The sequence below is a fragment of the Zingiber officinale genome, chromosome 9B (genome assembly GCF_018446385.1).
Source record: "Zingiber officinale cultivar Zhangliang chromosome 9B, Zo_v1.1, whole genome shotgun sequence".
NCBI lineage: Eukaryota > Viridiplantae > Streptophyta > Magnoliopsida > Zingiberales > Zingiberaceae > Zingiber > Zingiber officinale.
Window position 1 is genome coordinate 85,326,684 of NC_056003.1, and position 27,591 is coordinate 85,354,274.

General features: G+C 40.5%; 1 pseudogene; it reads right to left on the bottom strand.

Annotated features, from left to right (window-relative positions):
• Nucleotides 1-907: 907 nt before the first annotated feature.
• On the bottom strand, nt 908-6,615 carry LOC122023111 (annotated as a pseudogene).
• Between the last annotated feature and the right edge of the window lie 20,976 nt (nt 6,616-27,591).

Genomic DNA, 27,591 nt, shown 5'->3' on the forward strand with positions numbered 1-27,591 from the left:
AGTTTATGCACTGCATTGGAACCAAGTGCTAGTAAACTGCATCCAGAAGAAAAACTGCATTGGAACCAAGTGCTTTGATTTTACCATCAGTTGAAGTTGAGAAGAAAAACTTCACAGATAGAAATAATGAAACACTAGAAATATATAATTCTGTTTCTGTCCAGTATACTGTTTCTATCCAGTTGAAGCATCCCACACCTATTCATCATGCAACGGAACCTGTTAAGAACATACAATTCTTCTTGTACAATCTTCTGACTGATCAACCACATGGTTTTACTCACTTTAATTGCCTTGTCATTGCTGCAAGTGATGATCGAGAGAGTCTTCTTGGGATAGGAAAAGGCAATGTCATTAACACTGCCTATATGAGCATCAATCTGCAGAACAAGATGCTATCATCATCATCATATATATGGTTGCCAAACACCATAACTATTAACTGACCTCCAAATGTTGTCGTAATTCTTCATTTAAATTAAAAGCATAGATCTGCACTAGATGCTTTGAAAATGCAACACCTATTAGTATCACAGAAGAATAACAAGAATTTTAGTTTGATGAACTTGATCAAAATAATCCAACTTTGTTTTTTTGCTTCGGCATACCAAGAATAGAACCTTCAGGACTCCACAAGCATCTGTTGACAGATTAGAACAAAAAATACTTTGTTCACTACAGCAAAGAACAAAAAATGATAAAATCTAAATTAATAAAACACATAAATAAAGTCCAATTCGATCGAAAGCTTACCACATATACACAACTATGCAAGTGTCTGTGATTGGCTTCAATTCACAAAAGGGAATTATGTCATTGCAGTTAACATAGACTGTGCGCTCCATGCCAAACACAAAAGGGAATTATGATATCAAGTAACTGTGTCAATTAAAGAGCAAGTTGAATCTCAAGTAGATGTTGATGGTCCATTTGCTGCATGCTTACATTGAGAACTTGTTGCCTTTGCCTTGTCATCTCATTCCCACCCACGAGAAAGTAAGCAGCGTGCCTGAAAGCCAGCCTAAATAATAAAAATAATAATAGTATTCATATCATCAACAAAGGAAGACACAGTGTGGGTTGATATGTGCCTGAAAAAATTCATCATTTTGACTTTTGAATTAGGATCGATGCTCATGGTGCTATCGAGTGCTTGTTGCATGTGGTGCGACCACCTCTCAGCAGCTTGGTGTGTAACAGGGAATGGTGCATGTCGTCCGATCAGAGCTGGATGACCTGCAATAATGATTGATTCAAACGAAACCGTGTTGCAACAATTCAGCCAAAGGTTTCCCTTCATTACAGAAGCAAACTTAGAACTGGAATCTATAGAGAGAGATGGATGTATCAATTTCTTGTATATTTTTCATATTTTTTCTTCTGTATCAGCTGAGTCCAGATACTAAATTGTTCTTATGATTTCCTTACCAAATGAATAAAACATGCCTTTTGTTGCATCAAACTCCATAATACTGGTCTAAATATAGCAGCATATCCACAAACTAAAATTAATTATTCATAATAAATTCAAATGCACGAACTCAGGTGTTTCAGTTATGTGACTATTTTTGATATAATCACATAACCGAAACACCAGAGATATGATCGGTATAACAATATCTCAGTATGCATCAAAGTAGGACACCAACCATTCTTGTACTTCCTAACCACCATTCTCCTAAAGGCTCAATGAACAAATCCTGAACACAAGGTGATTACAAAAGAGAATAGAATATTTAAGAGGTCATATGAAATTACAATGATACGAATATCATCACAATAATCAATTTGTGTAAGATTCTGATCATATAAAACAAATATAAAATGATAAATTTGGCAGATGCTAAATGATTTTTCTACTTTAAAAGGTGAAACAAATAGTGCAAGTTTCAGAAAGAAGCTATCAGACATCAAAAGAACAAGTTCCCTTCACCTTTCCTCTGGGAATACAGATTAGGGCCTCCCATCCTCTGAACGAAGAACTCGTACTGGTTCCAAATCGCGTCCTCCTTCTTCGAATTCGAAAAGATAGATCAGAACCCCACTCTTCCTCATCAGCAAAAACCCTACCAACCATCTGTGTTAACAAAATCAGAGATGGTCATAATCAATCGAGCATCTACAACGGACGGAGAGGGTCGCGGAGGAAGAGGTAGGTAGATCAGCTCACCTGTTGTAGAAATTGGTTGAGAGATCGATGAAGGGCTGGATTCCGCCTAGGGTTTCGAAGAGGTTGGTCTCGTCGATGGCGAGGCGTCGCTCACTGCCACTTCGCTCGAGGACGAAGGTAGCGTATTATCTATAGCCTTGATAATTGTGGCGCCACCCATTTTGACTTAACCCACCTGCTAAACTATTGAAGATGAGGAAGAACTTCAGTAGCGACAATGGATAAAAAAAAAATTCGGAATGTAAAGAAGGACTCCAACGATGACAGTGAATGTTGGACCGGAGATGGATGAAGGAAAAACTATCGGAATGCGAAGAAGGCCTCCTCTTCTCAACCAAATGGAGGAGTTGGAGGAGATGCTGTGTGGTTGGACGGAGAAGCAAGTTCATTATGTCTTGATCCTGATAGGGAGAGGATCTAGGAAGGGGGGAAGAGGGAGATGAGGTTGAGAGAGATGGTCGGAGGTTTAGGTTTAGGCTGAGAGAGATGGTCGGAGGTTTAGGTTTAGGCTGAGAGAGATGTCTCGGTTTAGGTTATCGCGAGAGAGATGGTCGCGCGGAGGAAGGGGCGGGATAAAGATTTAGGTTTGGAGGGAATTCACAGTGTGCAGATTTTGGCTTGTGGGGAAAATTTAAATATTTTATTTGGGTTCATTAACATCGGATTTTAAAAACCGATGTTAAAATCCGTGTCTATTAACGAAAAAAAAGGCGCTCATAGACATCGCTTAAAAAACCGATGTCTATGAGCTAAAATCTGCGCTCATAGACACCGGTTTTTAGAAAAACCGGTGTAAAATACTCAAAGACATCGGTTTTAGCCTAAAACCGTTGTTGTTCCACTGATGTCTATGAGCGATTTTGTTGTAATGATTAGTTTATCTTGATTAATAAATTACACTGATACACTCTAAGTGTATTGAGTAGGACCATTTAGGTAAGTTCTTTTTGTACTGACTAATAAAAGAACTAGACCTTAGTTATTATGGAAGTATGTGCTCTTAATCCTAATATAATAACAAGCACATATGTTTAATATTTATTTCTTTAACTTATCAAAGGGTGAGATTTAGCTCGATAAATCAATATGCCCGATAAGTTGGGAAATGATATTACTTATAGTGTGTGTTGTTGATTATAGAAGGAATCTGTGTCCTAGTTATCTAGGTTGAGAATGTCCCCAAGAGGAGCTCATAAGGATTGCCATTTTAAACCCTGCAGGTGGACCTAGTCCGACATGACAATGAAGTTGAGTGGTACTACTCTTGGAGCTAGATATTAATTAAGTGAGTTGTCAGTAACTTACTTAATTAGTGGGCATTCGTTATCTTAAACACAAGGAGACTAACACACTCATGATAAGAAGGAGCCCATAATGTAATTTGGGATTGGTGCGGTAGTGCGGTAATAACTCTCTAATGGAATGAGTTATTATCGATGAACTTGAATTGTGTGTTCGGGGCGAACACGGGATACTCAAGCTCATCAGAAAGACAAAACTAATTTCTCCTCTAGGTCTCTGTCGTAGCCTCATTATAGCCTCAAGTCCATCCAAATATAAGCTCATCTTGGTGTCCAAGAAGGGGGCCAGTCCAATGCTTGGTGACCAAGCAAGGGCCGGCCACATCCTCTTCTATAGGGGCCGGCCCTATTGCTTGGTGACCAAGCTAGTAGGGGCCGGCCACAATAATTCAAACAAGGAGAGTTGTTTTGAATTTTTAAAATATTCTCTTTGTAGAAAACTATAAGTTTTAAAAGAGATATTTTAATTTTTAAAACTTTCTTAATTTAAATTAGGTCACATGTTTTAATAGAGAGTTTTAAAAGTTTTAAAACTTTCCTTTTTTTAACCATCCTCATGGTTTAAGAAAAAAAAAGGAAGATATGTTTTAAAATTTAAATTTTCTATCATCATGTTAAAAAAAAAGAAATTTTATAAGAGAAGTTTTAAATTTTAAAATATGGTTTTAATTTTTAGAACTTTCCTTTTTTAACTCCTACTTTAGGAAAGAGAGCTTGTAAAATTTTATAAGAGTTTTTCTTCTTGTAAAATTTTATAAAAAATTAAAATTCCTTTCCTCTTATGGGGGCCGTCCACCCTTGCTTGGTGCCCAAGCAAGGTGGCCGGCCATGTTTAAAAAAATAAAATCATCAAATTTAGTTTTGGTGATTGATTCAATTAAGAGGAAAGAAAAGAAAAATTAAAAGGGAAAAGGAAAAGCTAGAAGAAGATTTTAATTTTTGTAAAAATTCTTCCCTTATTTGCCTTGGGCAAGTATTATAAAAGAAGGGGTGAGGAGGCTTCATGAGACACAACAATTCTTATTCTCTTGGTGGAGTCTCTCTAGGTGGCCGGCCCTCTCTCTTCTCCCTTTCCCTTTGCTCTCTTCTCCTTGGTGGTGGTGGTGGCCGGATTTTAGAGGAAGAGAAGATAGCTTTTGGGTGGTGTTCATCTTGGAGGATCGTCGCCCACACGACGTCCAAGGCGAGGCGAGGAATATGGCAGAAGATCTCGAGGTCATTAGTTTACAAAGAGAAGATATAATTAGCAATTGTTTTCCGCATCATGCTAGTTATTTCTTTTTGTAAGAATTCTAAACACAAGAGGCTTTAGATCTAGTTTTTCGAATTAGTTTTTCGAGTTTGTGTTTTCTTCTTTTTCGAATTTGTGATTCGATTGTTCTTTTTGGTTAACCTAGAGTTATTTAAGGAAATTAAATATTAGCTTTCCTTAAAAGGCTTTGTCTAGGCGGTGGCGGTTGCTCCCATATCCAAGAAGGCCATGTGCCTCGCCATGCAGTCCTGGAAGCCAATTTTGGAAATTAATATTTAATGGAATTAATAACATAGGTGGATTTGAATCAATAGTGTTAAGTTATGCTTGCGATTCAAATCTAAACCATTAAGAACAGATAAGTTAAATTTGGAATCAATGATGTTAAGTTCCGTCTGCGATTCCTAATTTAACTTCTAAAGAACACAATAGGTTATTTAAAGAAAGGTTCGACACTTGTACAAAAAATTTTTGTACAGTGGAACCAGTACGTTTTCCTAGGACTTACCAACAACCTTATCCATGGTCCCTCAGAGGCTCCATCCTTCACCGAACCCGAAGCCATCAAGTTGAGTCATATGTGTACCCTGCAAACCTGCACACTCACATACACATATCAAATAACAAGGGTAAACCTAACTTAAACTCTTTGCCCAAACACCAAAACACATGGTCACACGGACCATTGGGATTGCTCCAACAATCTCCCCCTTTTTGATGTTTGGCAATACGTTTAAGTTAGGGAAAACATATAGAAAATAAACATGCTAAAAAGAAACAATGGACTTACGTTGCCAAGGCTACACACTTGGACTTACACCGCCGAATGGACTTATGTTGCCAAGGCTACACACTTGGACTTACACCGCCGAATGGACTTACGTTGTCAAGGCTACACACTTGGACTTACACTGCCGAAACAAAATGCAACATGTATTGGAACTTATCCCAAGGCTCGCCCTACACTTGAGCTCCCCAATGAGCTAGTATTTTCCTATAGGGATATTTAAGAACCTATCACAAGGCTCCCCCTACGCAAAGGCACTTAAGGTTTTCTCAACTAAACCTTACTTCTCCCCCTTTGCCTAACATTCAAAAAGCTCTCCAACAATATCTCAATTGTTGAAAACTTATCGTCCAAACTGATCCTAAACTCATGTATTTATCCCCCATGGATCTCATACATCTAAACGAGTTGACATGATCAAGAACAACGCTGAAAAATACTATCAGGCTGGTATTAGTCGACTGCCCCTTGGTACCAGTCAACTATCCCTATTGAAATCAACACACAGAAGCATTCTGTGTTCGAAATCTACTATTACTAGTGGACTGGTATCAGCATCAGTCAACTGCCCTCATCAAAATGAGCTTATAGAGACATTCTGTGCTCAAAAATACTATTACCAGTCGACTGGTACCCTATTTCTGAAAAAATCAACCTTTTCTGACCAACTTCAGAAATACACCAAAAATTCCACAAACCTCCAAAAATTTTCAAATTTTATGGAGAGGTCTATTTTACTAGTGTTTACTTGGAAAAAAATATATTACAAAATGTATCTATCACCAATCCCAAGATTGACATAAAATCTATAACTAGCTAAATGGTTCAATTGAACCTTGACCTAAAGTCCTAGTTTTGGCTTCCTCTTGATGTATTTGCCCATACCAACCCATAATGCATCCCTAGCATTGGTTTATATGGAATCTATACATCCAAAATCAATTATCATTCTATATGACCCCAAATGTCATATTTCTTGCATGAAACACAAACCATGTGTCTCAAATCCCTAGGTTTGAGACTCAAGTCCGTCTCTAAACCATTTGGCACACTCCATGGATTCTCTAGACTCCCAAGTAGTACCCACCTGAGATCCATTGGCCATGAGTCCCAATTTGATTCTTTGAGTTCTCCCTAGAGCCCTTAGCCTTAGCCACCTCCCTAGGTGACTCATCTACAATTGCTAGGCCACATCGGTGCACCTCCGGTGACACTTGGCCTACAAAACTAACCTTCTTAACCTTGGGCACATTGTCCTTGGTTAATTTAACCTTACCTTTAAATGACTTTCTTTTGACATTTATTGGCTTCTCCTTGCTATAGTCATATGCAACCCTAGCATAAGACTTTCCCTTGTCATTAGAGACATTAGATCGGTATCCCAAACCCGATCTATTGTTATTGGGTCTTTGGCTACCCAACACCATATCTAAACCCTTAGATCCAATAGTGAATATCTTAAGGAATTTCTCTAAATTATCAAGCTTTGACTTCAAAGCTTCATTTTCCCTTTCTAGATTCCTAAACCTAGAGTCAACATGTCCACCTTGGACATTCCTAGACCTACCCTTCCTAGGCATATGTCTCCCCTTCTTGGGATTAATTCCTTGGTTCTCTATTACCTTCTTCTCCTTAGGTAAAGAGAATTTAACTTTCCTAGGTCTATCATGCATAGGTCTCCTAGGGTTATGATCGATATTTACCCTATTCCTATCATGATATTTAAATCCAAAATTTTGCATAGCCATATAATGATAATCAAAATCATTTCTCCTAGCATACATGGGAACATAAGACTTTGAATTTGACTTTGAATTGCGATTTAAATTAGGGTATACCTCCCTTACCCTTGAAGCTCCCCCTTGACTTGAGCTCCTCTTCTTCTTCTCCCATTTCTTTAAATGTGTAAGCTTCTTGATTTCCCTCTTCTTGGGGCATTTGGTGTGGTAATGTCCCTTCTCCCCACATGTGAAGCATACAATGTGCATTCTCCTTCTTTGAGCTTCTTCATTCTTACAACCCTTGTTAGTGTTTAAATTAACTTGAATGGATTTAGGAGTTACCTTCTTACCCAATGGACATCTACTCTTGTAGTGTCCCTTCTCATTACACCCAAAGCATATTATGTGGTCCTTTGACTTCACTTCGGTGGAGGTGCTTGCTAGGTTGACCACTTCCAAGATCTCTTCTACATCCTCTTCACTTGTCTTGGATTCTTCTTCAATCCTTGAGGATGTAGATGATGCTTCCTCATCCTTCTCCTCCTCGGAAGTTGAGCGCTCGTCACCTTCCAGTTGCTCCTCCTCTACTTGAGCAATTGAAACCATCTTCTTGGGCTCTACCTCTTTATGTGTAGGCAAAAGTTCTTCTTCTAGAACTTTCTTCACTTTGCTCCATAATTCATGAGCATTCTCATATTTACCTACACAACTCACAATGTCATTAGGTAATATATCAATAAAATTGATATTACCTTTGAATTTGCCTCCGATCGTGTGGTTTGCTCCTCCGTCCAATGTCGTGGTCGGAGCTTCTTCCCTTTCTTGTCCTTTGGGCCTTCGAACGGCTCCTTGACAACCATTATGCCATCCCAATCCGTGTCAAAGAAGGTGATAACCATCATTTTATCACATTGTTTAGGATCCTAAACTCATGCTTTTGAGTTGATTGTGTGTTTAAATCCACATTTATATAACATGTTAAGAGTATGAATTGATTTTGATCTTTGATGCAATATATCATCTATTTGTGGAATTATGGTTAATCATTTAAATGTGGTCTTGTAGGTGATCGAAGGGGCAAAGGATTAGATCAGATCGGACCATATTTGGGCTCAAATCTAGGGCTAATTGAAGAGATCAAACTCTGAAGCAATATAGACCGTTCATTCAAGATTAAGAGGGATCTGAGTCATCTGTCAAGGATCTGGTACATCCGAGCCAAGGGGAAGTAGATCACGACCATTGATCAAGATCCAAAGCTTTTGGATCAGATTTTGAGCAACTTCCACCATTGGATCGATCATGAGAAATCTCAGCCGTCCATTCAGATATCAGATCTGATTTAAAAGGAAGAAGCTACAGTGCCAGGGGGGATCGTCAATTACTGCAGTCTGCATGAAGAAACAGGAGCGCAAGCTCGCTCCGACGATCTTCTTCCTCGATCCATTCCACCGTCGGCTGTCAAGAGAGGTCAAGGGCATCCCTTCCTCCGGTCATCAGCCATCTTCCAGCCGGCGACGCCATCTCAACCATCTGAACACCAATTTCTGCCGTGACTTCATGCGAGGAAGAAGAAGCAAAGAAGGTGGAGGAATTTAGTGGTTTCAGCCGATTCACTTTCCTTCCGGTCGATGATCTTCCTTTCTTGAAGCTTCTGACTCCTCTGATTTCTGCATCGATTTCTAGTTGCAGCTGCGTTCCATATGATTTGATTGGTTGTTCATCACTTGTGTGCACCGGACATCTTCCTCCAATACAATCTGAGTAAATCTCCTTCCATGTGACGAAAGGTTGGCTTGATCCATTATGCATCTGATTTCCATAATTCAATTTGTTCTTGCCTTGTTCTTGCTTAGTTTCCATTTTGTTAACACTGTTTAATTTGTTAGTTTCATTAGTTTAGTTGTGAAAGGAGTTCAGTTTGATTCTATTACATGACCTTGATTCATGTTTGCCATTTGTGACTTTGCTTACTTCATGCTTTGATCTTGTTTGTGTTTGATTTTTGTTCTTGTTTGCTGTTTGTTTAGAATGTGAATAGGTCAGATCAGTTTCAATTAAGTGCTCAAGTTTCCTTAATTGCTTTGCTCTTCTTTAATTCATTCCATCGGTAGTTTAGATAGGCTATCTGTTACTACTTGTCTTTTAGCATTTATAGTTTAAAAACCCAAACCCCATATTCAATAAATCAATCCTAAAATACCATCATTGTTACATTCGTTGGGAGACGACCCGAGTCATCTTTATTCTACATTAGTGTAGAATGAATTCGATCACTTAATTCTTTTGATACCCATTTCATGACAAAATTAGGGTATATCAAATTGGAGCCGTTGCCGAGGAATGTAGCGGTGTTTGATACCTTAGGATTGTTTCTTTTTCTTTTTACATAAAAATTTGAAAAAAAAATTGTTTCAATTTCTTTCATGTTCATATATCCATGTCTTTGATATTATATGCTCCTGTGTCTTCTGATTTTATTTGCTAGTGTTTTAGTGTAAGAGCAGGAAACTTCTTTGACCATGGATCCATATTATCAGTACTATCAGCCTCAGACTTGGTTCTATCAGCCTAAAAATCAGTACTACCCACTTGTGGATCCATCAAATTTTAGGTCTGAGGTTGCACATAGTCAGTCTACTGAGCCATATCCAGCATATCAAAACCTATAAGAAGTTCAGAATGATTATATAGCTATGCGGAAAAAGATTCGTGGTATTCAACAATTCGAGGAGGAGACATTGCATGAATATTGGAAGAGATTCAAGGAACTTTGCTCCAGTTGTCCTCAACATCAAATCAGTGATCAGATGCTTATCCTACATTTTTATGATGGGCTTTTGCCGTTTGATTTGTACATGGTGGATAAAGCTAGTGGAGGGCCCTTGATTGATAAGACTCCTGATGAAGCTATGAAACTTTTGGAAACCATGGTAGCCAACCCTCAACAATTTAGAAATGGGCAACCTGTTACCTTAAGAGAAGATGTCGACAGACCTGATCTCCTTTCCATTACCCCACAGGACTCCTCTAATATTTCTTGTTGTGATGTTGTAGTTGTAAGAATTTCTGACTCTGCTGATACTATTTTTGTAGATGTTATTGATGATGAAGGTACTGATATGGATGATGATGTAAGTGTAGGGGATTGCACAATGGAAGCAATACCCCAAGAATCACCTGAACCAGATGTTGATGATGAGAGTGTAGGGACTTATGTTGTGGAAGCAGAGCCCCAAGAATCACTACCTATGGTTGTACATTCACCTGAGCGAAAGCCAGAGTCTGAGTCATTACTTGATGATGAGGAGGTCACAGTCACCATTTTAGAACCTCCAGGTACCTTTCAACATGACAAGGCTAGTATTTCTTGTGATTCATTAGAAGATTTTATAAAGGTACCATTAATTGATTTTATTGGATGTGATATATTTTTTGAACCATATAATGTAGAAACTAATATTTTCCCATACTTGCAAGAGGTGTTGTCTTTTGTTGATTTTGTAGGAGAATATAAGCTTCCAGAGTAGATGTTTAAACTGAACCGTCTTCAACCTCCAGGAAGAACTTTCAAAAAGAAAAGGGTGAAGGGAGCGGTCTTTAATTCCAATGCAATCATTCCACTCCCAACTTGGATTTTTCACATTAACCGACTCCAACCACCGGGAAGGATCGTCCCATTACCGGCATGGATCCTATTTCTAAATCATTTGCAACCGCCCGGAATAAAGGGGAGTTCGTTCTTTGCTTTTCTTTTTTACTTTCATACTTTACATTTGCATTTTGCTTCCATACTTTGCATTTTGTCTAGTCTACATAGCATTTCATTTTGAATAAAATTCTCCATGAAATTGTTCTAGTAATACTTTTAAAATGGTAAAAGTTCTTTAAGTTTGACCATCAATTTTAGGTCATTTAACATGATTGGATACTTTATTTACATGCTATTGGTTAGTGTGGTGGTGGATTCCATTTTGATCGTTTGAGCTTGGTTGCATGAAAATTACCTAGAGAGGACCACTTTAAGCATATACTTTATTATATTTTTGTGTGATATGCACTTATAACAATTGAACTCTAGAACTTGCTTAGCTTCTCTTCAAAGTCACAATAGCATATGTGTGCATGGAGATGAAGGATATTTTTCATTCTTGTTCCCTCATTATTTCCCATTTCTTTCTCCACAATTTTCTTGAAACATTCTTATCTAGCATTCTAATTCTTGATCTTCTTTGCTTGTCATTCTTCTTTTGTTGAGAGTTTTGGTTGAATTCTTGATGAGTTAGATTATTAAGATGGACAATATTTCAAGTGTGGGGGATGGAGTGCAGAATTTGGAGTAGAATGATGAATACAGTGGTATTTTTAGAATTTGCAACTCTAGTGAGTTGATTTTTGAAACTGCCTAATTGATTCCTGAAACTGCAGTGTGAAAATTGCCAAGTTACTGAACTCCAATTTAATTCTATTGCTGAATCACCTAAGATGTTGCAACTTAAAATCTTTAAGGTCTTGAAGAATTCTGAACTTTGAAACAGGGAAGGGTTGAAATTCTTGAATTCTTTTAATCTTGATACACAATCGTGAGAGAAATATAGAGAAGAAGAAAAGGTGGATAAGAATAATAGTTGAATATAAATGAAAAGAAACTGAATTTGATGGGTTAGTTGCATGCCAATTATTATTCACAGCTCTTTGAATCTAGCAGGATTGCACATATGAGCTATGTCAGGATCAGATTTAATCATGCTATTAGGTTCTAGAATTTGATTTATGGAATTCTAGAATTGTTGTTGGTATGCAGAAATGCAGGAATGAATTTCAGAAATGCTATTATTGTTGGAGAAATCAATCAATTAGTCAGGGAGCCTAATGTTTGTGATAAGGTCACTTATTGTCTGGAGCTGGAATAAGAGGAGGGAAAACTGCTGAATCTGAATGAAAACCCTGAGGTTGTAGCACTCAGTTAGTACATTTAGTAACTCCTACATCTGAGTGACAAGAAGACATCTTCAATAGCTAAATGAATGATGAACTTTAGATTTTTACCAAGTGCCAAGTTCTTTGCAGCTTTCTGATTTGTGTGTGCCAGTTTTGTATCGAGCTCCACACTGTTGGTCACTTTTGTTTCCTTGAGCAGGGAGGGTAGTGACAACAGCCATAAACAAATATGATTTCTGAAATTGTTGTTGATTGTGATACCAAGTTCCGGGTTTTCAACTATACAAAGATGAGTTGATTTTTCCCGGCTAACAAAGATCAGAATAGCAAAATGATCAGAATATGAATTCAGAAAGCAGAATTCATTCTACTTCTGAGTTGCTGCTTAGTTCCTGTTGCTGGGATTGAGAAAGATGCTGAATCTGAGTTCAAAAAAAAAATTGTTGAGCAGATGAATCACTTTCATGGTTTTTTTTTCATTCTTTTGCTATTTGTTGGGATTCTTCATCTAAGTGATTGGTTGTAGGGCAGTTGTGTATCAATTTGGATTAGTTGTGTGCCAAACTCTTTGTTTAGTTTCCTGGTTATTGATAAACTCAAGTAAACTTCTTGTTTTCTCATTGACAAATGTTATTCTTCCTTATCCAAGTGTTCCACAAGTTAGAATTCTTAAGTGCAGAAGTGAATCTGAAAGTTGAAAAAAAATCCAAAGATGGAAATGCATTCTAGATTCTGGAATTCAGACACCTGCAGATTCAACAGTGATACACATGCTGGCAGCTTTATGTACTGATCAGTGCAACTTCAGTGCAAAGAAATCAAGTTGAGTCAATTACATTTTCTGTACAGTAGTTTAGAATTCAGAGGTGTATAGAATACTAACAGACTCTGAAAGGAGGAATTGTAATGACTTAAGCATGGATTGAGAACCTTTCAGGAAAGGGCATGAATAAAATTGTAGCAGTGGAATTCTACAGCAGCAAGGAGACTGGAATTATGTATCACTGCCACTGGAAGATGAGTTTCAAAGCTGTTGTTGCCGTATTTAACCTTGTTTTGGTTTCATTACTGGTGTGATATGAATGCAAACTTCAACCTAATCAAATTTCTGGACAGAAGTTAAGCCAAATTGAGTTCTATTTTTGTGTTAATTACTGGTGGGATTTCTGATCAATATGGGTAAAATTTAACTTCTTGTGATTACAGTGCTAAATGAAGCCTTTTATCAAGTTTAACTCTTCATGGATCAAAGAAAGGGTCTGTTGATTTCAGAATTCAGATCTCAATTCTGAAACTTTGAAGTTTAAATTCTGGATTTTCTAATTTGTAGAAGTCCTTTAAGAAATGAATCAAATTCTGATTTCTTGAAGCTGAGATGTGGCAAATTAGTGTTCTTCTTCTACCATGACTTTGTGATTGGAATTATATTGCATCTGAGAACCTGAGTTTGAAATCAGAATCCTGAAATTGATTTCTGAACTAATCCAGATTAGTATGAAGTGGAGATGCAGAATTCAAATATGTCTCATGTTGCTGTTGTTTGAAAATCAACTTTGTTTGCCTTTTCAACTATACAATCAGAGAGTACTTCACATGCTACTCAAGGGATAGGATTCAACTATTCTATAAAGAAATCAGAGACATACAAATATGAATAGCCTGAAATTTACAGGAATCTATTCAGAGGAGCTGAAGTTTGCAAAATTGCAGAAATAGAATCAATGTACCATCAAGTACATGTTTTGTTCCAAGTTTTCTTGATGTCTTTCATCAGAAACAGTTTCAATTAAAGTGTTATCAGTTGAATATCAAATGTTATCCTTTGGTAAGCTGAATTTTTAATGGACTGAGCTGAAAGTATATTAAAATTCCATTTCTAAACTATAGATCAAAAGTTGCGGATTTCTAAGATTAACATTTGGAATGACAAGTGTGTGGAAGTGGACTTCACTGTGTCTTTTATGACATCAATTTTTGTTAGAGGTTAACTACATAATTTGCATAATTCAATCAGTTTCAGTTCATCAACTCCACAAACTGAGTAACTGAATTTACAGCAGCTGTGTCTTGGTTGAGATGACATTTGATTCTGAAGTATGTATGTAAGTCTGGAATTTCCAGAAATGAGATTGTAACGCCCGAAAATTCTCAAACTTGCATTATAAATATTCTATGATTTTTCTGGAATTTTTAGATATTTTTCCGAAATTTTCCGAGTAGCGGAAGCAACAAAAATAATTAGAACCGCAAAATAGCTTAGGCGGGAATCGAACCCGAGACCTATGGCTTAGGGATAATGTTGGGAACCAGTTGAACCCAGCAGGGCCGTGCTGAAAGAATGAGGAACCAATTATATTTATATTGGAGTTGGGTTCAATAATCCACTTAATATAAATAGGAAACTTAAAAAGGGTTTGGTTTATTTTATTTTGGTTCGGCAACTTCTCAACCCTTACCACCGAAACCTCACCGCCGCCTCTCCCTCTCCTCTTCCTCTCGGCGCCCAAGCCCCAAGGGCTCTCGGATCATCTTCCGGCGACGACTCCAACACGAAAGAGGTTCTTCTCCGCGAGAGGAACGCAAAGACGTGAGCGGATCGTCGAGAAGGTCATCTCCACCGGAATTCTAGCGAATAGAATCGTAAGAAATTACGAACAGGAGGTAAGAAACACCTCACCTGCAGTATAATAGCTACCGTTTGATTTCCTGTGCATTAGTTTAGTTATATGTGTATGTTTTCGACACATAGGGTGTATTTAACCCTCCTCGCAGGTTTAGGGATTTAGTGAGTACCTTTAGATGGGTCGGACACGTCTTTCTCCTTCAGTTGGAGGTTTAGATGCTGTTGGGTGCCTAAAGGTAGTCTCCCTAATAGAGAAGGGAGTTAAAGCACACTAGGTGTTCGATTAAATAACCAGCTTAGAAAAAAAAATACAACTTAGGCATTTTCATTAGCACAGTTGGATGCATTAGAAGCATCTAAATTAGTAAATCGGTCTATTCTAGCTTATATGGGACTACGGTCCAATGGGTGGGCTCCCACAGTCGCCTCTAGGTTCAGACAACCTAGCTCTAGGTTCAGATAACCTAGAAACAGCAATTTAGAACAGTTTAGCTATACTCAGTATTTTACTTTTCAGTTGGCACTGTACTGGATTAGATATCCATTGGGCTGGGCTCCCATAGTCGGTCCCTAGGTTTAGATAACCTAGTAGCTCTACTAAATTCGGGACTTGCAACCCCGGGTCTAGTTAGAGATGCGCGCATAGCACATACAGTTGTCAGCATGTTTAGTATTTTCACTTATTATATGTATATGGTTTTCAACCTTTCATAAAGTAGTTCGTGAATTCAGTACAGTTCTAGCAGTAGCTCAGTATTAGCGTAGCTCAGTTCATAGTATCAGCTTAGTTTTTCCCTGTGAATATGCATGATGACTTTATGCTCAGCTTTAGATATGCCATGATTGTATGCTTCTATGCCATGTCATGCTTAGTTTATTCAGTGTATCCAGCATATGTTTTAAACAGCATGATTTAAAATCATATTTGCATCGTTGCATGTTTTTGTGAGGTAGATGGTTTCTTACTAAGCTTTTTAGCTTATAGATACTACTTTTCTTATATGCAGATAAAGGTAAAGGAAAAGTGGATCAGTAGCGGAGGCTAGAGGGCAATGCTATCAAGATGTGTGTGGGCAGGAGTTGGAATAAAGATCTTTGGGATCTAAACAGTTTTACTTCAGTATTAGCACTTTGCGTTTTTAGTTTTCATTATTCAGTTTTGATTGTTAAGTGTTATGAAATAGTAAACCATGCACTATGTAGTATGCCAGGTTTAGAATGTTAGTAGTTTTATATTAGTGTGATTTGCATTGGTTTAGAGTTGTTGTGTGAGGTTTTGGCACGCCAAAGTGCTGAAATCAGAGTTCCCGGGCAAAATCAGAACTCTGATCGGCCTCCAGACCGATTAGGGCCTGAGCAGTGCCACTGGATCGGTCAGCCGACCGATCCAGACAGATATAGTATGCTACTGTATCCTCCTGGATCGGTCAGCCGACCGATCCAGCACGATACAGTAGCGTTCCAGGAGAGTTTCAGGTGCCTGGATCGGTCAGCCGACCGATCCAGACATACCTGGATCGGTCTGCCGACCGATCCAGTTGGGAACAGAACGACCGCAGCTCTGATCGATCTATGGATCGATCGGCAGGTCTGTGATTAGTTGGGAAGTTAGTTTCTAGCCCCTAGCCCAGTTGGGATGTTCAGTTTCTCCTCCTTAGCATATGTACACCAGCAAAGAAGGTCTTTAGACCTTTCTTATCAGTTGTATCCATCATTAGTAGAGTAAAATTTTAATTAGCCCAGCTTTCCGCACAGTATAGTTTAGCAATATTGTAGCGACCGGCCTTACAGCCAGTACCCAGAAGGTGGGTCATTACAGAGTGGTATCAGAGCAGTGTTTCATACTTCCTACACACACATCAGCATTGTACCTGCAGCTTCCAAGTAAGAATACCTCTACTTAATTTATGCTCCTTGTTTTTTGTTATTACAGTTCATGTTCATATGCCTACTGCTTGCTAGTATGTATTAGTTTTTAAACATGATATCAGTAGTTATATAACTGCGATTACATTAGTTATGTTATGTTCTCTATGTCTTTAGAAATGACACGAGGACGCCCAGCTAGAAGGGCACTAGCTACTGAGCCCCAGCAAGAGGCAGGACCTTACAGCATTAGTGGCTCAGTTACAGCAGCAGCTAGCTGAACAGCAACAGGAAATAGCCACCTTAAAGGCTAATCAGCAGAATACCCCCACAGTCACCCCGGAACCGAATTTGACGACTCTGGTAGTCTTAGAGGTTCCACCATCTCAGCCTACAGCACCAGCACCAGCACCAGTACCAGCAGCCCCAGCAGCTGAGCCAAGAAAGGAAGCCTATCTGATCCAGTGGCAGCGAGTCAAGCCAGAGAACTTCTCAGGCACTAGTGAACCATGGGATGCACAAGCCTGGTTCAAAACACTGGAGAGCACGATGGAGCTTCTGGACTGGCCAGAACACGAGAAGGTGAAGTGTGCCTCCTTCTGCCTGACAGGAGACGCACACATGTGGTAGGAAGGGATCAGAACGAAGCGCCCAGTGAACCAGATGTTATGGGCTGACTTCGAGAAGGAATTCTTCGAGGAGTTCTTTCACATACGGGTTACAAACTGCCACTACGACGAGTTCACTGAGTTTCGTCAGGGCAACCTTTCAGTTGAGGAAGCCGTGAAGAAATTCAACAGGTTGGCTCGTCTATGCCCAGAGCTAGTCAGCACAGAGAAGGAACGAATCCGGTTGATGCTCAAGATGCTGAGGCCAGAGATAGCAGTGAACGTGGTTGGTGGCATACATAGGCCACAAACCACAGAGGAGTTAGTGAGCAGTGCCTTGACCACAGAGCATTACCAGAACAGCATAAAGCAGCAGAAGCAAGTCTCCTCAGAGTCCAAAGGCCAAGGAAACTCTCACACTCAAAAACAGCAAGGCCACAACTCTAACTGGAAAGGGAACTCCAACAGCAAGCGCAAATCAGGGAGTGACCCAAAAGGAGGACCATCTAGCAAACGACCCAGTTATCCAAAGTGTGCTACTTGTGGGAAATTTCACCCAGGGGTTTGTCGCAAGGGCACACGAGGATGCTTTGAATGTGGACAAGAAGGGCACATGGCCAAGCAGTGCCCGAACAAGACCGGTCTTCCTCAGCCACAACATATTCAGTATGCAGGCCAGCCAACTCAGTTATATCAGATGCAGGCCGCTCTAGAAGGTCCACTTATCAGCCAGGGCAGGTTAGAAGCCCCTCCAGCTACGGCGAATGCGAGGATCTACTCACTCACCAGAGAGGACGTAGCCAATGCCTCGACAGTTGTCACAGGTCAGATTAGCATTTTTCAGTATAGTGCTACTGTTCTATTTGATACTGGGGCAACCCATTCATATATAGCCAGGGTGTTCTCCGAAAAATTAGAAATACCCTCAGAGGTACTCAGTGGTTAGTTTTTGACGACACTACCTTCAGGAGAGATCATGGCATCCACGCACTGGCTCAGAGCAGTGTCGGTCATTATAGCAGACAGGGAACTCTTCTGTGATTTGATCCTGCTGGAAATGACTGACTACGACGTCATCCTTGGAATGGACTTCCTGATCAGATACAGTGCTTCCATAGAGTGCCGTAAACGGAAAGTCGTATTCCAACCCGAAGCAGAAACACAGTTCGAGTACATCGGGGAACCAAAGAGAAAAGCCAGAAAATTTCTCTCAGCTATGAAGGCACAGAAGTTGATGGATTCGGGTTGTACGGGGTACCTAGCACATGTAGTCAATACCAGCCAGGACAAGGACCAACAGCTAGCAGGAGTCCGAGTTGTATGTGACTACCCAGCAGTCTTCCCTGAGGAGTTACCAGGCCTAGCACCAGTCAGGGAGATTGAATTTGAGATAGAGCTCTTCCCCGGCACCAATCCTATTTCCAAAGCGCCATATCGCATGGCTCCAGCAGAGCTGAAGGAACTTCAGGAGCAACTACAGGAGCTGCTTGACAAGGGCTTCATACGCCCTAGTCACTCACCATGGGGAGCGCCTGTGTTGTTCGTGAAGAAGAAGGATGGAAGCATGCGACTGTGCATAGACTACAGATCACTGAATCAAGTCACAATCAAGAACAGGTATCCCCTTCCCAGAATCGATGACCTGTTCGATCAGCTGAAAGGAGCAGCAGTGTTCTCCAAGATAGATCTCAGATCAGGTTATCATCAGGTCAAAGTTAAAGAAGGGGATATACCCAAGACAGCGTTCAGAACCAGATACGGACACTACGAGTTCGTAGTCATGCCCTTTGGCGTGACCAATGCTCCAGCTACATTCATGGATCTCATGAACAGAGTATTCAGGGAGTATTTAGATAAGTTTGTTATTGTGTTTATCGATGACATTCTTATCTACTCAGGAACTCAGGAAGAACATGCAGAGCACCTGAAGACAGTACTACAGACACTTCAGCAGAATCAGCTATATGCCAAGTTCACGAAATGTGAATTCTGGCTTGATCAGGTGTCTTTCCTGGGTCACATCATCTCAAAGGATGGTGTCATGGTAGACCCCAGCAAGATAGAAGCAGTAAGTAACTGGAAGAGACCTAAGAACGCCAGCGAAATCAGGAGCTTTCTGGGATTAGCAGGATATTACAGAAAGTTTGTAGAGGACTTCTCCAGGATAGCCTCCCCACTGACAGCTCTTACCAGAAAGAATAGGAAATTTCAGTGGACAGAGGACTGTGAGAACAGCTTCAGCGAGCTAAAAAGGAGATTGACCAGTGCTCCCATTTTGGCTCTACCAGACAACACCAGCAGCTTTGACATCTATAGTGATGCCTCTAAGTTGGGACTAGGAGCAGTACTGATGCAAAACGGCAAGGTGATCACCTATGCCTCCAGACAACTCAAGGATTATGAGAAGAATTACCCTACTCATGACCTCGAGCTTGCAGCAGTAGTGTTCACTCTCAAAATTTGGAGACATTACTTATATGGAGTTCAGTGCAGAGTGTATACAGATCATCAGAGTTTGAAGTACTTCTTTACTCAGAAGGATCTGAATATGCGACAGCGCAGATGGCTTGAGCTGGTCAAAGACTACGATATAGACATCCTCTACCATCCAGGGAAAGCCAATAAGGTAGCCGACGCACTTAGCAGAAAATCCAGTGCTACCTTGTTATCCCTTACGGCCATGTCACCACCCCTACAGAAGGAGATCGTAGATTTCAGTCTCGAACTCATCGTTGGACAGCTCTCTACTATGACCTTAGAGTCTACCTTGCTTGGTGATATTCAGTCAGCTCAGGAGCAGGACCCTGAAATTCAGAAAATCAAGCAAGGGCTAGCAGAATCAGAAAGTAGAGAATTCAGAGTGTCTGATAGCAGGGTGTTGTATTTTGGTGACAGACTCTGTGTTCCAGATCAGGAGGAGCTACGGAGACAGATTTTAGATGAGGCTCACAAGACTCCCTATGCGATGCATCCTGGTTCCACCAAAATGTACCAAGACTTGAAGAACCATTTTTGGTGGCCCGAGATGAAGCGAGACATCACCAGATATGTTAGCATCTGCCTCACCTGTCAGAGGGTCAAGGCAGAACATCAGCGACCAGGAGGAGTTCTACAGCCTATACAGATTCCAGAGTGGAAGTGGGAGGATATCTCTATGGATTTCATAGTGGGACTGCCCAGAACCACGAATGGTTTTGACGCCATCTGGGTAATAGTCGACAGGTTGACTAAATCAGCCCACTTCTTAGCTATCAAGATATCTTACTCTATGGAGAAGCTAGCTCAGTTGTATCTCCAGGAGATCGTCAGACTACATGGAGTCCCACGAACCATCATTTCAGACAGAGACAGCAGATTCACATCACACTTCTGGGAGTGTGTACAGTCAGCGTTGGGCACTAAGTTAAAGTTCAGCACAGCATTCCATCCTCAGACAGATGGTCAGACGGAGAGAGTAAACCAGGTACTCGAAGATATGCTCCGAGCGTGTGCCCTAGACTTCAAGGGAAGTTGGTGCAAATATCTGAGCTTAGCAGAATTTGCATACAACAATAGCTATCAGGCCACTATCGGCATGGCACCTTACGAGGCTCTCTATGGGCGGAGGTGTAGATCTCCAATCTGCTGGTATGAGAGTGGTGAACAGAAGGAACTAGAGCTTCAGACAGATCTAGTAGCAGATACCACAGCAGCCATACAGCAGATCCGCTAGAGGATAGAGACAGCTCAGAGCCGCCAGAAGAGTTATGCTGATACGCGGCACAGACCCTTAGAGTTTTCAGTCGGGGATTCAGTGTTCCTCAGAGTGGCTCCCATGAAGGGAGTAATGCGTTTTGGGAAAAAGGGCAAGCTAAGTCCCAGATATGTGGGACCATACCTTATCAGCAGAAGAGTGGGCAAGGGAGCATATGAGCTAGAGCTACCCCAGGAAATGTCAGCTGTCATCAACGTATTTCATGTCTCTATGCTGAAGAAGCATACCCCAGATGCCACCCAGGTGATTGAGCCCCAGTCGGTACAGATCCGCGAAGACCTCAGCTATGATAGTCAGCCTATTCAGATAATAGACCGAGCAGTTAAGAAATTACGGAACAAGGAAGTACCATTAGTCAAAGTCATTTGGCACAGTCACACAGCAGAAGAGGCAACTTGGGAGACAGAAGCAAGCATGAGACAGAAGTACCCGGAATTGTTCTAAGTTCGAGGACGAACTTTTTATAAGGTATGGGGGATTGTAACGCCCGAAAATTCTCAAACTTGCATTATAAATATTCTATGATTTTTCTGGAATTTTTAGATATTTTTCCGGAATTTTCCGAGTAGCGGAAGCAACAAAAATAATTAGAACCGCAAAATAGCTTAGGCGGGAATCGAACCCGAGACCTATGGCTTAGGGATAATGTTGGGAACCAGTTGAACCCAGCAAGGCCGTGCTGAAAGAATGAGGAACCAATTATATTTATATTGGAGTTGGGTTCAATAATCCACTTAATATAAATAGGAAACTTAAAGAGGGTTTGGTTTATTTTATTTTGGTTCGGCAACTTCTCAACCCTTACCACCGAAACCTCACCGCCGCCTCTCCCTCTCCTCTTCCTCTCGGCGCCCAAGCCCCAAGGGCTCTCGGATCATTTTCCGGCGACGACTCCAACACGAAAGAGGTTCTTCTCCGCGAGAGGAACGCAAAGACGTGAGCGGATCGTCGAGAAGGTCATCTCCACCGGAATTCTAGCGAATAGAATCGTAAGAAATTACGAACAGGAGGTAAGAAACCCCTCACCTGCAGTATAATAGCTACCGTTTGATTTCCTGTGCATTAGTTTAGTTATATGCGTATGTTTTCGACACATAGGGTGTATTTAACCCTCCTCGCAGGTTTAGGGATTTAGTGAGTACCTTTAGATGGACCGGACACGTCTTTCTCCTTCAGTTGGAGGTTTAGATGCTGTTGGGTGCCTAAAGGTAGTCTCCCTAATAGAGAAGGGAGTTAAAGCACACTAGGTGTTCGATTAAATAACCAGCTTAGAAAAAAAAATACAACTTAGGCATTTTCATTAGCACAGTTGGATGCATTAGAAGCATCTAAATTAGTAAATCGGTCTATTCTAGCTTATATGGGACTACGGTCCGATGGGTGGGCTCCCACAGTCGCCTCTAGGTTCAGACAACCTAGCTCTAGGTTCAGATAACCTAGAAACAGCAATTTAGAACAGTTTAGCTATACTCAGTATTTTACTTTTCACTGTACTGGATTAGATATCCATTGGGCTGGGCTCCCATAGTCGGTCTCTAGGTTTAGATAACCTAGTAGCTCTACTAAATTCGGGACTTGCAACCCCGGGTCTAGTTAGAGATGCGCGCATAGCACGTACAGTTGTCGGGCCCATCAGCAGCATGCTTAGTATTTTCACTTATTATATGTATATGGTTTTCAACCTTTCATAAAGTAGTTCGTGAATTCAGTACAGTTCTAGCAGTAGCTCAGTATTAGCGTAGCTCAGTTCATAGTATCAGCTTAGTTTTTCCCTGTGAATATGCATGATGACTTTATGCTCAGCTTTAGATATGCCATGATTGTATGCTTCTATGCCATGTCATGCTTAGTTTATTCAGTGTATCCAGCATATGTTTTAAACAGCATGATTTGAAATCATATTTACATCGTTGCATGTTTTTGTGAGGTAGATGGTTTCTTACTAAGCTTTTTAGCTTATAGATACTACTTTTCTTATACTGCAGATAAAGGTAAAGGAAAAGTGGATCAGTAGCGGAGGCTGGAGGGCAATGCTATCAAGATGTGTGTGGGCAGGAGTTGGAATAAAGATCTTTGGGATCTAAATAGTTTTACTTCAGTATTAGCACTTTGCGTTTTTAGTTTTCATTATTCAGTTTTGATTGTTAAGTGTTATGAAATAGTAAACCATGCACTATGTAGTATGCCAGGTTTAGAATGTTAGTAGTTTTATATTAGTGTGATTTGCATTGGTTTAGAGTTGTTGTGTGAGGTTTTGCACGCCAGTCTTTGAAATCGAGTTCTGGGCGAAATCGAACTCGATCGGCCTCCGGCACCGATTAGGGCTGGCGGTGCTGGATCGGCCACCGACCGATCCGCAGACAGATGATGCTATCAGATCCTCGGATCGGCCACCGATCGATCCAGACGATACGATGGCGTTCGAGAGTTTGGTGCTCGGATCGGTCACCGACCGATCTAGACATACAGATCGATCTCGCCGACCGATCCAGCCACTGGATCGGTCCGCCGACCGATCCAGCACCGCAGCTCTGATCGATCTGTGGATCGATCGGCAGGTCTGTGAGTAGTTGGGAAGTTAGTTTCTAGCCCCTAGCCCAGTTGGGATGTTCAGTTTCTCCTCCTTAGCATATGTACACCAGCAAAGAAGGTCTTTAGACCTTTCTTATCAGTTGTATCCGTCATTAGTAGAGTAAAATTTTAATTAGCCCAGCTTTCCGCACAGTATAGTTTAGCAATATTGTAGCGACCGACCTTACAGCCAGTACCCAGAAGGTGGGTCGTTACAGAGATGAAATGGAACTTAATGTGCGCTTTTTAAACCGGAATTTAGTGTTGTTGTCAGAAGTGGAGATTCTTTGTTCAGATCTCTTGTTCATGATTCAAACTGAAAACTGAAATTCTATCAACTGGAGCTTCTGAAGCTAAAATCAGAAAACTGGAAACTAAGTGCCAAATAATCCTCTCTTCCAAGTTGAATTATTAATGATTTTAAGTGAAGCTACCTTGAAATTACAGTTCAAAACTTAAGCTTGGGGTCTGGAATTCTGAAAGCTTCATCTGGTAGCTGCAATAAGTTATAGATTGATGAAATAATTGTAGTTTTGTAAAATCTCTATAAATGAGACATGAAATTGATATGTCAATTATTTCAAGTTGTGTGCCAATGGCAATCTGTGATGTGCTTAATTCTTTGTGCAGCTTCTGAACATAACAAAACTAAAGTAAACTTCTTGTCTTCTCATTGACAGATGGAAATAAACAGAGTGTTCCACAATTGCTGCTATGTTTTGTGATTTATGGAGTTTGTGCAAGATCTGTACAATGGCAGATTTCTGAAACTTAATGATGTAATCATGTTGACTTCATTACGCTGTTTATATACTCAATTTCTGAATCTCTGAAGTTGGAATTCTGTTTAATGTTGTTTCTTTAAGCTGTTGTTGACCAAACACAACTGGAATTCAATCTACAGTTATTGACAGTATTGATTTCTGAAAATACTGCATATGTAAGTTTCTGAAATTCTACTTCTTCCTGTAATGATCTGAGCTCTTGCTGGAGTAAGGTTTTGAATCAAATTTCTTGATTATTTAAGTTCCGAAAGAATAGGAAAAGGAAAAGAGAAGAAAGAAGAATAGAAAAAGAGGAAGAAAAGAAAGGAAAACAGTGGAGTATTAAGTAAGTGATAGCATGATGTATTCCATTGCCTGAGATGACCAATGCTTTAAGTGTGGGGTGTTGGGTTCTTCGGGCCGCGAAAACCGCTTTTTCGCGTCGCGGAAACCCCGAAAGACCCAAAGCCATAGATCCGTGCAAAGATTCGTATACAAAATTCGAAAAACTATTTCTTGTACGAATTCAAAAACCGATCTACTACTTAGATCTACGAGAAAAAGTGTTTACCCTTGATGCGCGCCCTACGCGAATCCCGCTCTTCCAAGGTTTTGCCGGATCTCAAGACCGTCAAGCGCCGGTCCTCAAGAAGTATCCACACGGTCAACTTAGATGGAGAAAACCTCACACAAAGGTGTGCTAGCACCTTGGTAAGGTTCGGCCAAGTAAGGAGGAGAGGGAGAGGGAGAGCTTGAGAGGAAGGAGGAAGAAGATGCACCACTTCAATGAAAATCAAATTCCCATTCACTCACAAAGTGGCCGGCCACTTTCATCTAGAGTAACTCCCCATTAATTGCAATTAATGTGAAGTTAATAAGAAAATGGCTTTGTAACTTCCATGAGGTGGCATCCATGATGATGTGGAATATCATCATTGGTCCACCTAATGCCAACTCACCAATGAGGTGGCAAAAGGTCAAGTCAAAATTGACCTTTGGTCTTCCATCTCTAGTCAAGTCAAACTTGACCCAATCTCTACCATGGTTGATCTAATCCAACCATTTGATTCGAGCCAACTTAATATAATGAATCTAATTCATTAAATTAAATTGATTTAATAAGTCATAATCTAAATTAGACTCATTAAATACATGAATCAACTTGAGTCGAACTCAAGTTAGCCCAATTAGGATTACTCTTAATCCAATTTGATTCATCAAATGAATCTAATCCTCTTGGTTCATCATATGAACCTAATCTCCATCTAATTGTCCTAAGTGTGTGACCCTATAGGTTCTTGTAACGTTGGCAATGCCCTAAACCCATTTAGGAGCATAAGTAATGAGCGGTATCTAGCAACACATCATTACTACCCAAGTTACAAGAATGTCAAGATCCGACATCACCTTGTGACTGCTAATTGTGACTCCTCACAAAATAATGACAAGTGTCCTTCTATCCTAGACATCTAGATTGATCAATATGAGGCATAGACCGTGTCATCCTCTAATCAATCTAAACTTGAACTCCAAGTAGACTCACTCGATCAAATGAGCTCAACATCTAATGTTGACTCATTTGGGCATGGCCATGCGCTTAGTGGTCTCACTCTATCAAGAATAGCGATGTCGCTCCCGTCATATGGGAGGGATAGATCCCATCTACATCACTCACATCCCTCTGCATAATTCGTTACATACCCAGTAATCGCCTTTATAGTCCACCCAATTACGGGTGACGTTTGACGAAACTAAAGTACATAACTCCTTATGTAGGGATCCATGGTGACTTCAGGTCTAAGGACTAATAGTCATACTAATAGCCACATGAGAAAGTATATGACACTCATATAACGATCCATGATACTTTCTCATGGCGGGTCATTCAGTATACATTCTCTAATGCATACCCATGTGTCATCTTGATATCTCTATATCCATGACTTGTGAGATCAAGTCATCGAGCTGACCTACATGCTAGTCTTATTGTATTAACATTATCCCTGAATGCTAATACTCGACTAGGAATGATTTAGAGTAATGTTCCCTATATCATCTCACTATCGATTCAACTAATCGATTGATATAGGTATGAACCTTCTACTCAAGGACGCTATTATACTTAGTCTATTTGGCACTAATATAAATAAGTATAATAACCAAACAAATGCCTTTATTAATATACAAGAATATGATATACATGAGTCCATACAATCATCAAATGATTAGCTCTAGGGCTCTAACTAACAATCTCCCACTATCACTAGAGCCAATCAGTATAGGCTCTAAGGCCTAAAGACCTAGTGTGACCATCATGCTTCCTCTGTGCCAAAGCCTTGGTCAAGGGATCTGCGATGTTAGCCTCTGTAGGTACTCTGCAAATCTTCACATCTCCTCTATCGATAATCTCTCGAATGAGATGGAAGCGCCGTAGTATATGCTTGGTCCGCTGGTGTGAGCGAGGTTCCTTCGCCTGTGCTATAGCTCCATTGTTGTCACAATAGAGCTCAACTGGGTCAGCGATGCTAGGAACCACCCCAAGTTCAGTAATGAACTTGCGGATCCAAACCGCCTCCTTTGCTGCCTCTGAAGCAGCAATATACTCGGCTTCTGTTGTAGAATCAGCTACTGTATCCTGCTTCGAACTCTTCCAGCTGACAGCACCACCATTAATGCAAAATACGAACCCTGACTGCGATCGGTAATCATCCTGATCGGTCTGAAAGCTGGCATCACTGTAACCCTTTACAGTTAGCTCATCATTGCCTCCATATATCAAGAAATATTCTTTAGTCCTTCGTAAGTACTTAAGAATATTCTTGACCGCTATCCAGTGACTTTCACCTGGATCTGACTGGTATCTGCTCGTCATGCTCAAAGCATACGAGACATCAGGTCGAGTACACAGCATGGCGTATATGATCGATCCTATGGCTGAGGCATAAGGGATCTGATCCATGCGGTCTCTCTCCTCTCTAGAAGAGGGACCTTGAGTCTTCGAAAGACTCACGCCATGTGACATCGGCAGAAATCCCTTCTTGGAGTTCTGCATGGCAAACCGAAGGAGTACCTTGTCAATATATATACTCTGACTTAGGCCAAGCAATCTCTTAGATCTATCTCTATAGATCTGTATCCCTAGAATGCGGGATGCCTCACCTAAGTCCTTCATTGAGAAGCAACTCCCTAGCCAGGTCTTGACAGACTGAAGCATAGGGATGCCCTTCCCAATG